General features: G+C 58.8%; 1 non-coding gene across 1 annotated transcript; it reads right to left on the bottom strand.

Moving 5' to 3' along the window:
- Window positions 1-358: 358 nt before the first annotated feature.
- Window positions 359-477, bottom strand: LOC131867032 (5S ribosomal RNA). The gene has a single exon (XR_009365629.1). It is a non-coding gene; the product is annotated as a 5S ribosomal RNA (ribosomal RNA).
- Window positions 478-11,504: the final 11,027 nt, after the last annotated feature.

The raw sequence follows: 11,504 nt of genomic DNA, 5'->3' as shown, positions 1-11,504 counted from the left end.
CGGCCCCGCCCAGCTTCGCTCACCTGTCCCGGGCGTCTGGTGCGGAACCTTAGAGTAAGAAACATCACCGTGCACCTTGGCCAACGTGCGCGACTCGACCGAGCGCGCACTGGCCGAGGTGCACACCGATTTCACCTGGGTGCGCGCGCAGCACCTCGGGCGCACCGGGGTGCGCGCACAACGCCCGGGTTGCACCGTGGCCTGTGTGCTCGGGGTGCCTCGGGTGCGCGCTCGGTGTCGCCCCCGCGCGCGCGGTAGTGCGGGCAGCGCACCCCGGCCCGGCCCGGCCCCGACGAGAACGCAAACGGGCAAAAGGTTTATTCAAATAGCATTGCGACGCCCGGCGAAAAACTAAAAAAGGGTGCAACACCGGGACTTCCCGGGAGGTCACCCATCCCAGTACTACTCCGGCCCAAGCGCGCTTAACTGCGGAGTTCTGATGGGATCCGGTGCACTAATGCTGGTATGATCGCACCCGTTATGAGCTTGTCGCAGTGTGTACTTAGCAAACCGCGACCCACGTGCGAATCCACCCCGGCCACCCACCCCCGTCGAGGTGCACACCCTCCCTCGCGAAGTGCGCCCCGTTCGCCAAGTGTGAGCCCTGCCCGGGTGCGCGCACCTTGCTAGGGCGTCGGGTGTGCACCCGGCCCGGCCTACGTGCGTGCACCTGGAGGGGGCGTCGTGTGCGTGCAGTGTCCCGTCTGCAACGCGGTGCCCACACACCACCTCGGGCGCAACGACCTGCGCTCACATGTGGGCCGAGTGCACCTTGGTGCATGTTCGGGGCGCCTCGGGTGCACGCTCGATCTTGCCCCGGTGCACCAAGGCGCTCGGTTTGCCCCGGGTGCGCACTTGGTGCAAGGTGGGCACCCAAAATAGGGATCAAGCACCAAAACACAAGTTTCGGGATGCAAAATGGGACCCAAGGACCACAAATGCGTTCCAAGACCCATGATGGGTCCACGAGAACAAAAATGTGTTCCGAGACTTAATAAACAAATATTGGGTTTTAGGAGAAGAAACATGCTCTGATGCCCAAAACGAGAATCGACCCCGAAAAGGCCACAGGCCAAAAGTGGGATGCGAGACAAAAAAAAATGGGACCCGAGGACCAAAATTGGGTTCCCAGGTCGAAGACAGGGCAACCGGACAAGAAACGACCTCTAAGGCTCGAAATGAGTCCCGACGACTAAAACTTGACAAGAAGCACCCATCAGGCACCCAACTCGACACCCATGGGATGCCGACCCACCCGGGCTTCCACCTAGCACACCTTGGCACCCACCCACCCTCGCACCCAACCTCGCACCCAACTTAGCACCTTTGAACCCACATTGGCACTCACCCTGACCCTGGCACCTTGGAACCCACATTGGCACTCACCTTGACCCTGGCACCCACCTTTGCACTCACCTTGGGACCCACCCTGGCTCCCACCTCGGCACCCACCCAGACACCCACCTTGGTTCCTTGGCACCCACCTTGGATCCTTGGCACCCACCCCGACACCCACCTTGGCACGCAACTTGGCTACTTGCCACCCACCTTGGCTCCTTGACGCCCACCCCGACAACCACCCCGTGACCTACCCTGGCTAGGGTTGGTGCACACCCACCCTGGTGCCCACCTTGGCACCCACCCTATGACCCACCTTGGCACGCACCTTAGTACCCACCCCGTTACCCACCCTAGGACCCACCCCGTGACCCACCTTGGCCAGGGTGGGTGCACCCACCCTGGTGCCCACCTTGGCACCCACCCATCCTAGCACCCAGCCTGTGACCGGGCTTGGAACCCAACCTTGCACCCGCACCCGTCTTGGCCAGTGTGGGTGCGCACCCATCCTGGCACCCACGTTGTGACACACCCTTTAACCCACGCACCCTAGCACCCACGTTGGCACCCACCTTGGAACCCAACCTAGCAACTTGGCACCCACCCCGTGACCCACCTTGGCATCCACCATAGCAGTCGCCGACTTGGCACCCACCTCGGCACCCACCTTGACACTTGTGGACCCACCTTGCCACTCACCCTAGCATCGACCCATCCTAGCACCCACCCTGGCACCTTTGCACCCTAGCACTCACCCATCCTAGCACCTAACCTGTGACCCACCTTGACACTCACCCTCGCACCCACCTTGGAACCCAACCTAGCACCCACCCACCCTGACACCAACCCTAGCACCTACCCACCCTTGCACCCACCCTGTGACCCATCTTGGCACCCACCCATCCTACCACTCAACCTATCACCCACCTTCTCACCCACCTTGGCATCCACCTTAGCACCCACCCACACTGGCACCTTGGCACCCACCTCGGGCAAGGTGGGTGCACACCCACCCTGGCACCCAATTTAGAACCCACCGAGCATGTTACCCACCTTGGCACCCACATTGCAGCCCACCCTAGTACCCACCCTATGACCCACATTGGCATCCACACCCTAGCACCCAGGCACCTCGACACCCGCCTTGACACCCACCCTAGCACTGAACCTGTGACCCACCTTGGAACTCACCCTAGAACCCACCCACCCTGTGAACCACCTTGGCATCCACCTTAGCACCCACCCACCTTGGCACCCACTCTAGCACTCACCCATCCTAACACCCAACTTGTTACCCACCTTGGCACCCGCCCTCGCGTCCACCTTGAAACCCACCCTAGCACCCACCCACGCAGGAGCCCACCTTGGCACCCAACCTAACACCCACGCATCCTGGCACCCAACTTGTGACCCACCTTGGAACCCACCCTAGTACCCACCTTTGAACCCACTATATCACCAACCCACCTTGGCACCCACCCTATGACCCTCTTTGGAATCCACCCTAGCACGCACCCACCCTGGCACCCACCATGGAGCGCACCCTAGCACCCACCCACCTCGGCACGCACCTCAACACCCACCTTGGTGTGCGCACTGCGCCAACCTCTCAAAGACCCTATGTGGTGCGCTCCAAAGTGTACACCTTTGGTGCGCTCCAAGGTGCGCACCTTTGGTGCACACCGAGGTGCACACCAAAGTGTGCACCGAGGTGAGCACCAAAGTGCACTCCAGGGTGCACACCAAGGCGTGCACCTTTGGTGCGGTCAATGCAAACGAATTCGGAAGTTGGGGTCGATGTCCTAATCGCTGCTGCAGACTACACGTATGAGAATCGGACAAATAGCTTTATATAGGGGAGGTGTTGCGTTTGATGGGTCGACTCCCCTGGTTGTGTGCACTGCACCAACTTCAAAGACCCTGTCTTGTTTAAGAAGTCAAAAGTTGGGGTGGATGTCCTAATCATTGCTGCAGTCTACGCATGTATGAGAATCAGACAAATAGCTTATATAGGGGAGGTGTTGCATTCGGTGGGTTGACTCCCCTGGTTGTGCGCACTGCGCCAACCTCAAAGACCCCGCATAGCAGAAGAAGTCGGAAGTCGGATTTTGGTGAGCACCAAGGCGTGCACCTTTGGTGCGGTCAACGCAGACGAATTCAGAAGTTGGGGTGGATGTCCTAATCGTTGTTGCAGGCTACACATGTATGAGAATCAGACAAATAGCTTATATAGGGGAGGTGTTGGGTTTGATGGGTCAACTCCCTTGGTTGTGCGCATTACGCCAACCTCAAAGACCTTGTTTTCGTTAAGAAGTCAAAAGTTGGGGTCAATGTCCTAATGGCTCCTGCAGGCTACACATGTATGAGAATCGGACAAATAGCTTATATAGGGGAGGTGTTGGGTTTGATGGGTCGACTCCCCTGGTTGTGCGCATTACGTCAACCTCAAAGACCTTGTTTTCGTTAAGAAGTCAAAAGTTGGGGTCGATGTCCTAATTGCTCCTGTAGACTACACATGTATGAGAATCAGACAAATAGCTTATATAGGGGAGGTGTTGGGTTTGATGGGTTGACTCCCCTAGTTGTTCGCATTACACCAACCTCAAAGACCTTGTTTTCGTTTAGAAGCCGAAAGTTGGGGTCGATGTCCTAATTGCTCCTGCAGGCTACGCATGTATGAGAATCAGACAAATAGCTTATATAGGGGAGGTGTTGGGTTTGATGGGTCGACTCCCCTGGTTGTGCGCATTGCGCCAACCTCAAAGACCCTGCATTGCGGATGAAGTCGAAAGTCAGAGTTTGGTGTGCTACAAGGTGTGGTCGAAGGTGCTCACCTAGGTGTGCACCTTTGGAGCACAGGAAAAGTGCCCTCCAAAAGTGCGCACCTTTGGAGTGCACAAAAGTGCCCTCCAAAAGTGCGCACCTTTGGAGCGCAGAAAAGTGCCCTCCAAAAAGTGCCCTCCAAAAGTGCGCACCTTTGGAGCGCAGAAAAGTGCCCTCCAAAAAGTGCCCTCCAAAAGTGCGCACCTTTGGAGCGCAGAAAAGTGCCCTCCAAAAAGTGCCCTCCAAAAGTGCGCACCTTTGGAGCGCAGAAAAGTGCCCTCCAAAAGTGCGCACCTTTGGAGCGCAGAAAAGTGCCCTCCAAAAAGTGCCCTCCAAAAGTGCGCACCTTTGGAGCGCAGAAAAGTGCCCTCCAAAAAGTGCCCTCCAAAAGTGCGCACCTTTGGAGCGCAGAAAAGTGCCCTCCAAAAAGTGCCCTCCAAAAGTGCGCACCTTTGGAGCGCAGAAAAGTGCCCTCCAAAAAGTGCCCTCCAAAAGTGCGCACCTTTGGAGCGCAGAAAAGTGCCCTCCAAAAAGTGCCCTCCAAAAGTGCGCACCTTTGGAGCGCAGAAAAGTGCCCTCCAAAAGTGCGCACCTTTGGAGCGCACAAAAGTGCCCTCCAAAAGTGCGCACTTTTGGTGCGCACCAAGGCGCTGGTTCGGTCGTTGCAGGCGAGTTCGGAAGTTGGGGTCGATGTCCTGAGCGGAGGTGCAAACTACACAGGTGTCGGAATCGGACAAATAGCTTATATAGGGGAGGTGTATGCTTCGATGGGTCGACTCCCCAGGTTGAGCGCACCGCGCCAACCTCAAAGACCCTACGGTATGGATGAAGTCGGAAGTTGGGTCCGATGACCAATTCGATTAGTAGGTATGCTCATGAGGTCGGAATTTGGGTCCGATGACCTGCCATGTGCAGGAAGGCGAATGTTGACACTGTGCGTTGCAAGGTGCACACCAAGGCGCTGGTGCGGTCTTTTTAGTCGAGTTCGGAAGTTGGGGTCGATGTCCTGATCGGAGGTGCAAGCTACACAGGTGTGGGAATCGGACAAATAGCTTATATAGGGGAGGTGTATGCTTCGTTGGGTCGACTCCCCGGGTTGAGCGCACCGCGCCAACCTCAAAGACCCTACGGTATGGATGAAGTCGGAAGTTGGGTCCGATGACCGATTCGATATGTAGGCATACTCGCGAGGTCGGAATTTGGGTCCGATGACCTGCCACGTGCAGGAAGGCGAATGTTGGCACTGTGCGTTGCAAGGTGCGCACCAAGGCGCTGGTTCGGTCGTTGGAGGCGAGTTCGGAAGTTGGGGTCGATGTCTTGATCGGAGGTGCAAACTACACAGGTGTGGGAATCGGACAAATAGCTTATATAGGGGAGGTGTATGCTTCGTTGGGTCGACTCCCCGGGTTGAGCGCACCGCGCCAACCTCAAAGACCCTACGGTATGGATGAAGTCGGAAGTTGGGTCCGATGACCGATTCGATATGTAGGCATACTCGCGAGGTCGGAATTTGGGTCCGATGACCTGCCATGTGCAGGAAGGCGAATGTTGGGACTGTGCGTCGCAAGGTGCGCACCAAGGCGCTGGTGCCGTCGTTGCAGTCGAGTTCGGAAGTTGGGGTCGATGTCCTGGTCAGAGGTGCAAACTACACAGGTGTGGGAATCGGACAAATAGCTTATATAGGGGAGGTGTATGCTTCGATGGGTCGACTCCCTGGGTTGAGCGCACCGCGCCAACCTCAAAGACCCTACAGTATGGATGAAGTCGGAAGTTGGGTCCGATGACCGATTCGATACGTAGGCATATTGGCGAGGTCTGAATTTGTGTCCGATGACCTGCCATGCGCAGGAAGGCGGAATTTGGGTCCGATGACCGAGTTGATGGCGTGCCATGCGCAGAAAGGCGGAATTTGGGTCCGATGACCGAGTTGATGTTGATGGCCCGCCATGCACAGGAAGGCGGAATTTGGGTCCGATGACCGATTTGAAGGCGTGCCATACGCAAAAAGGCGGAGTTTGGGTCCGATGACCGAGTTGATATTGATGGCCCGCCATGCGCAGGAAGGCGGAATTTGGGTCCGATGACCTGACATACGCATGGAGTCCGACTCGGGGGCCGATGTTCGATTCGATGACTTGCATTGTGGGTAAAGTCGGAAGTTGTGGTCTTTGACCCGATTCGATGACCAGACTTCGGCTGCTTGAGAATCGGACAAATAACTTATATAGGGGAGGTAGTGTTCTCGAGCATCCTCCCCCCGTGCCCGTTTATGTCGATTGATGCTGGTGCTCGACTGGTTGGAGCGCTCGGATGCAAAAATCTTGCACCAGGATTTATCGATTGTGATGGACACGGCAAGTCTCCTGATTGCTATGCAGGAGCTCATCGTGAATCTCTATGCGGCCTTGGTATGGACTCGACCTGCGGAATGGTTCGGCAATGGTAGTCGCTCCAACACGTCCTTGCAATGGCCACAGAGGTGATTCGACTAGAGCTCCAGTCTAGCTTTTGGGTTGCTTGGCGGACTGGTATAGCCGCGATCGAGTTCCGGCCATGAACGTTTTAGATAGCTCTTGGGCTTTCTGGGACGGAAGTCGGAAGTTTGGGCTGTTGTCCGATTTGATGACCATTCTTCGGATGTGTGAGAATCGGACAAATAACTTATATAGGGGACTGTGTTGTCTCACGCAGCCCCCTCCGTGCCCCTCTATCTCGACCGATGTTGGTGCTTGAAAGGGTTGGGATCGCTCGGATTTATAAACGTGCACCACCATTTGTCGAGTGTGAGGGACGCGGCAGGTCTCCTAAATGCTATGCGGGCGCTCTCTGAGAATCTCTATCCGGCCTCGACACAGACTAGTCTTGCTGAATGGTTTGGCACTGGTAGTCGATCCAACACGTCGTTGTTGTGGCCGCCTAGGCGATTCGATTCGAGCCCCCGTCTAGCTTTTGGGTTGCTTGGCGGATTTTGCCCTATCCGCAAGTGAGCTCGGTCCCTAAACGTTCGAGAAACCCGATTGCTATGCGCCGACTCTCTTTCTTGCGAGCCTCCATCTAGCTTTTGGGTCTCTACGGAACGGAAGTCGGAATCTGGGACCGTTGTTTGATTCGACGAGGCAGACTACGGTTGTGCGAGAATCGGACAAATAACTTATATAGGGGAGGTGTTGACTGGAGCATTCTCCCCCGTGCCCCTCTAACTCGACCAATGCTGGCGCTCGAACGGTGGTAGCGCTCGGATTTTCATTGAGCGCCAGCATTGGTCGATTTAGAGGGGCATGCGAGATTCCCGAATGCTATGCGAGGGCTCTAACGGAAATGTCTATTGGTTTCGGTATGGATGCAATTGCGAGTGGTTCGGCAAAGGTAGTCGTTCCGATGCGTCCATGTCGTGGCCAAATCGATAATTCGATTTGAGCCCTCGTATAGCATTTGGGTCTCTCGATGTGATTCCGCATTCCAGTCCCTTTGGGCACTGCTTGAGCCGCATCCCAGGGGGTTCCCTTCCCAATAATCTGCCTCGCAACCCGATTGCTATGCGGTGAGGCTCCTCGGCCGCCTCGGAACTATCTGTGTATCAGACGCATCGCGGGATAAGGGGTTGGCAACGGTAGTCGCCCCAAGCGCGTCCGATGCTTGGACCATTCCGAGGCGGCCCTGAAGCCTCTTCCGTCTAGCCGTTGGGTCCTTCTCGCCGCATCCCTCGCCTCGCACCCCGATTGCTATGCGGTGAGGCTCCTCGGCCGCCTCGGAACTATCTGTGTATCGGACGCGTCGCGGGATAAGGGGTTGTCACTGGTAGTCGCCCCAAGCGCGTCCGATGCTTGGACCATTCCGAGGCGGCCCTGAAGCCTCTTCCGTCTAGCCGTTGGGTCCTTCTCGCCGCATCCCTCGCCTCGCACCCCGATTGCTATGCGGTGAGGCTCCTCGGCCGCCTCGGAACTATCTGTGTATCGGACGCGTCGCGGGATAAGGGGTTGTCATTGGTAGTCGCCCCAAGCGCGTCCGATGCTTGGACCATTCCGAGGCGGCCCTGAAGCCTCTTCCGTCTAGCCGTTGGGTCCTTCTCGCCGCATCCCTCGCCTCGCACCCCGATTGCTATGCGGTGAGGCTCCTCGGCCGCCTTGGAACTATCTGTGTATCGGACGCGTCGCGGGATAAGGGGTTGTCACTGGTAGTCGCCCCAAGCGCGTCCGATGCTTAGACCATTCCGAGGCGGACCCGAAGCCTCTTCCGTCTAGCCGTTGGGTCCTTCTCGCCGCATCCTTCGCCTCGCACCCCGATTGCTATGCGGTGAGGCTCCTCGGCCGCCTCGGAACTATCTGTGTATCGGACGCGTCGCGGGATAAGGGGTTGTCACTGGTAGTCGCCCCAAGCGCGTCCGATGCTTGGACCATTCCGAGGCGGACCCGAAGCCTCTTCCGTCTAGCCGTTGGGTCCTTCTCGCCGCATCCCTCGCCTCGCACCCCGATTGCTATGCGGTGAGGCTCCTCGGCCGCCTTGGAACTATCTGTGTATCGGACGCGTCGCGGGATAAGGGGTTGTCACTGGTAGTCGCCCCAAGCGCGTCCGATGCTTGGACCATTCCGAGGCGGACCCGAAGCCTCTTCCGTCTAGCCGTTGGGTCCTTCTCGCCGCATCCCTCGCCTCGCACCCCGATTGCTATGCGGTGAGGCTCCTCGGCCGCCTTGGAACTATCTGTGTATCGGACGCGTCGCGGGATAAGGGGTTGTCACTGGTAGTCGCCCCAAGCGCGTCCGATGCTTGGACCATTCCGAGGCGGACCCGAAGCCTCTTCCGTCTAGCCGTTGGGTCCTTCTCGCCGCATCCCTCGCCTCGCACCCCGATTGCTATGCGGTGAGGCTCCTCGGCCGCCTTGGAACTATCTGTGTATCGGACGCGTCGCGGGATAAGGGGTTGTCACTGGTAGTCGCCCCAAGCGCGTCCGATGCTTGGACCATTCCGAGGCGGCCCCGAAGCCTCTTCCGTGTAGCCGTTGGGTCCTTCTCGCCGCATCCCTCGCCTCGCACCCCGATTGCTATGCGGTGAGGCTCCTCGGCCGCCTTGGAACTATCTGTGTATCGGACGCGTCGCGGGATAAGGGGTTGTCACTGGTAGTCGCCCCAAGCGCGTCCGATGCTTGGACCATTCCGAGGCGGCCCCGAAGCCTCTTCCGTGTAGCCGTTGGGTCCTTCTCGCCGCATCCCTCGCCTCGCACCCCGATTGCTATGCGGTGAGGCTCCTCGGCCGCCTTGGAACTATCTGTGTATCGGACGCGTCGCGGGATAAGGGGTTGTCACTGGTAGTCGCCCCAAGCGCGTCCGATGCTTGGACCATTCCGAGGCGGACCTGAAGCCTCTTCCCTCTAGCCGTTGGGGCTTTCTCGCCGCATCCCTCGCCTCGCACCCCCGATTGCTATGCTGTGAGGCTCCTCGGCCGCCTTGGAACTATCTGTGTATCGGACGCATCGCGGGATAAGGGGTTGGCAGTGGTAGTCGCCCCAAGCGCATCCGATGCTTGGACCATTCCGAGGCGGCCCTGCAGCCTCTTCCGTCTAGCCGTTGGGGCCATCTCGCCGCATCCCCCACCTCGCACCACGATTGCTATGCGGTGAGGCTCCTTGGCCGCCTCGGAACTATCTGTGTATCGGACGCATCGCGGGATAAGGGGTTGTCACTGGTAGTCGCCCCAAGCGCGTCCGATGCTTGGACTATTCCGAGGCGGCCCTGCAGCCTCTTCCGTCTAGCCGTTGGGGCCATCTCGCTGCATCCCCCACCTCCTCGGCCGCCTCGGAACTATCTGTGTATCGGACGCATCGCGGGATAAGGGGTTGGCAGTGGTAGTCGCCCCAAGCGCGTCCGATGCTTGGACTATTCCGAGGCAGCCCTGCAGCCTCTTCCGTCTAGCCTTTGGGGCCATCTCGCCGCATCCCTCGCCTCGCACCCCGATTGCTATGCGGTGAGGCTCCTCGGCCGCCTGGGAACTATCTTCGTATCGGACGCATCGCGGGATAAGGGGTTGTCACTGGTAGTCGCCCCAAGCGCGTCCGATGCTTGGACTATTCCGAGGCGGCCCTGTGGCCTCTTCCGTCTAGCCGTTGGGGCCATCTCGCCGCATCCCCCACCTCGCACCCCGATTGCTATGCGGTGAGGCTCTTCGGCCGCCTTGGAACTATCTTCGTATCGGACGCATCGCGGGATAAGGGGTTGTCACTGGTAGTGGCCCCAAGCGCGTCCGATGCTTGGACTATTCCGAGGCGGCCCTGCAGCCTCTTCCGTCTAGCCGTTGGGGCCATCTCGCCGCATCCCCCACCTCGCACCCCGATTGCTATGCGGTGAGGCTCCTCGGCCGCCTTGGAACTATCTTCGTATCGGACGCATCGCGGGATAAGGGGTTGTCACTGGTAGTCGCCCCAAGCGCGTCCGATGCTTGGACTATTCCGACGCGGCCCTGTGGCCTCTTCCGTCTAGCCGTTGGGGCCATCTCGCCGCATCCCCCACCTCGCACCCCGATTGCTATGCGGTGAGGCTCCTCGGCCGCCTTGGAACCATCTTCGTATCGGACGCATCGCGGGATAGGGGGCTGTCACTGGTAGTCGCCCCAAGCGTGTCCGATGCTTGGACCATTCCTAGGCGGCCCTGAAGCCTCTTCCGTCTAGCCGTTGGGGCCTTCCCGCCCCATCCCTCGCCTCGCACCCCCGATTGCTATGCGGTGAGGCTCCTCGGCCGCCTTGGAACCATCTGTGTATCGGACGCATCGCGGGATAAGGGGTTGGCACTGGCAGTCGCCCCAAGCGCGTCCGATGCTTGGACCATTCCGAGGTGGCCCTGAAGCCTCTTCCGTCTAGCCGTTGGGGCCTTCCCGCCCCATCCCTCGCCTCGCACCCCCGATTGATATGCGGTGAGGCTCCTCGGCCGCCTTGGAACTATCTGTGTATCGGACGCATCGCGGGATAAGGGGTTGGCACTGGTAGTCGTCCCAATCGCATCCGATGCTTGGACCATTCCGAGGCGGCCCTGCAGCCTCTTCCGTTTAGCCGTCGGGGCCTTCCCGCCGCATCCCTCGCCTCGCATCCCGATTCCTATGCGGTGAGTCTTCTCGGCCGCCGCGGAACTATACCTGTTATTGCTACTGCATCCTTCGGCTGGTAACCTCCTCTGCCGCCTTGGAACGTTCTCTTTGTCGGACGCGTCGCGGGATAAGGGGTTGGCACTGGTAGTCGCCCCAAGCGCGCCCGATGCATAGACCGCTCCGAGTCGACCTTGCTTTCAGCCTCTCACATGCATAGACCTCTCTGAGTCGACCCTGCAGCCTCTCACGTTTAGCCTTTGGAATCTCGCCTC

The sequence above is a fragment of the Cryptomeria japonica genome, unplaced genomic scaffold (assembly GCF_030272615.1).
Source record: "Cryptomeria japonica unplaced genomic scaffold, Sugi_1.0 HiC_scaffold_162, whole genome shotgun sequence".
In the NCBI taxonomy this organism is placed as follows: Eukaryota; Viridiplantae; Streptophyta; class Pinopsida; order Cupressales; family Cupressaceae; genus Cryptomeria; species Cryptomeria japonica.
Note: the sequence above shows the minus strand (reverse complement) of the source record. Positions and strands in the feature narration are given on the sequence as shown.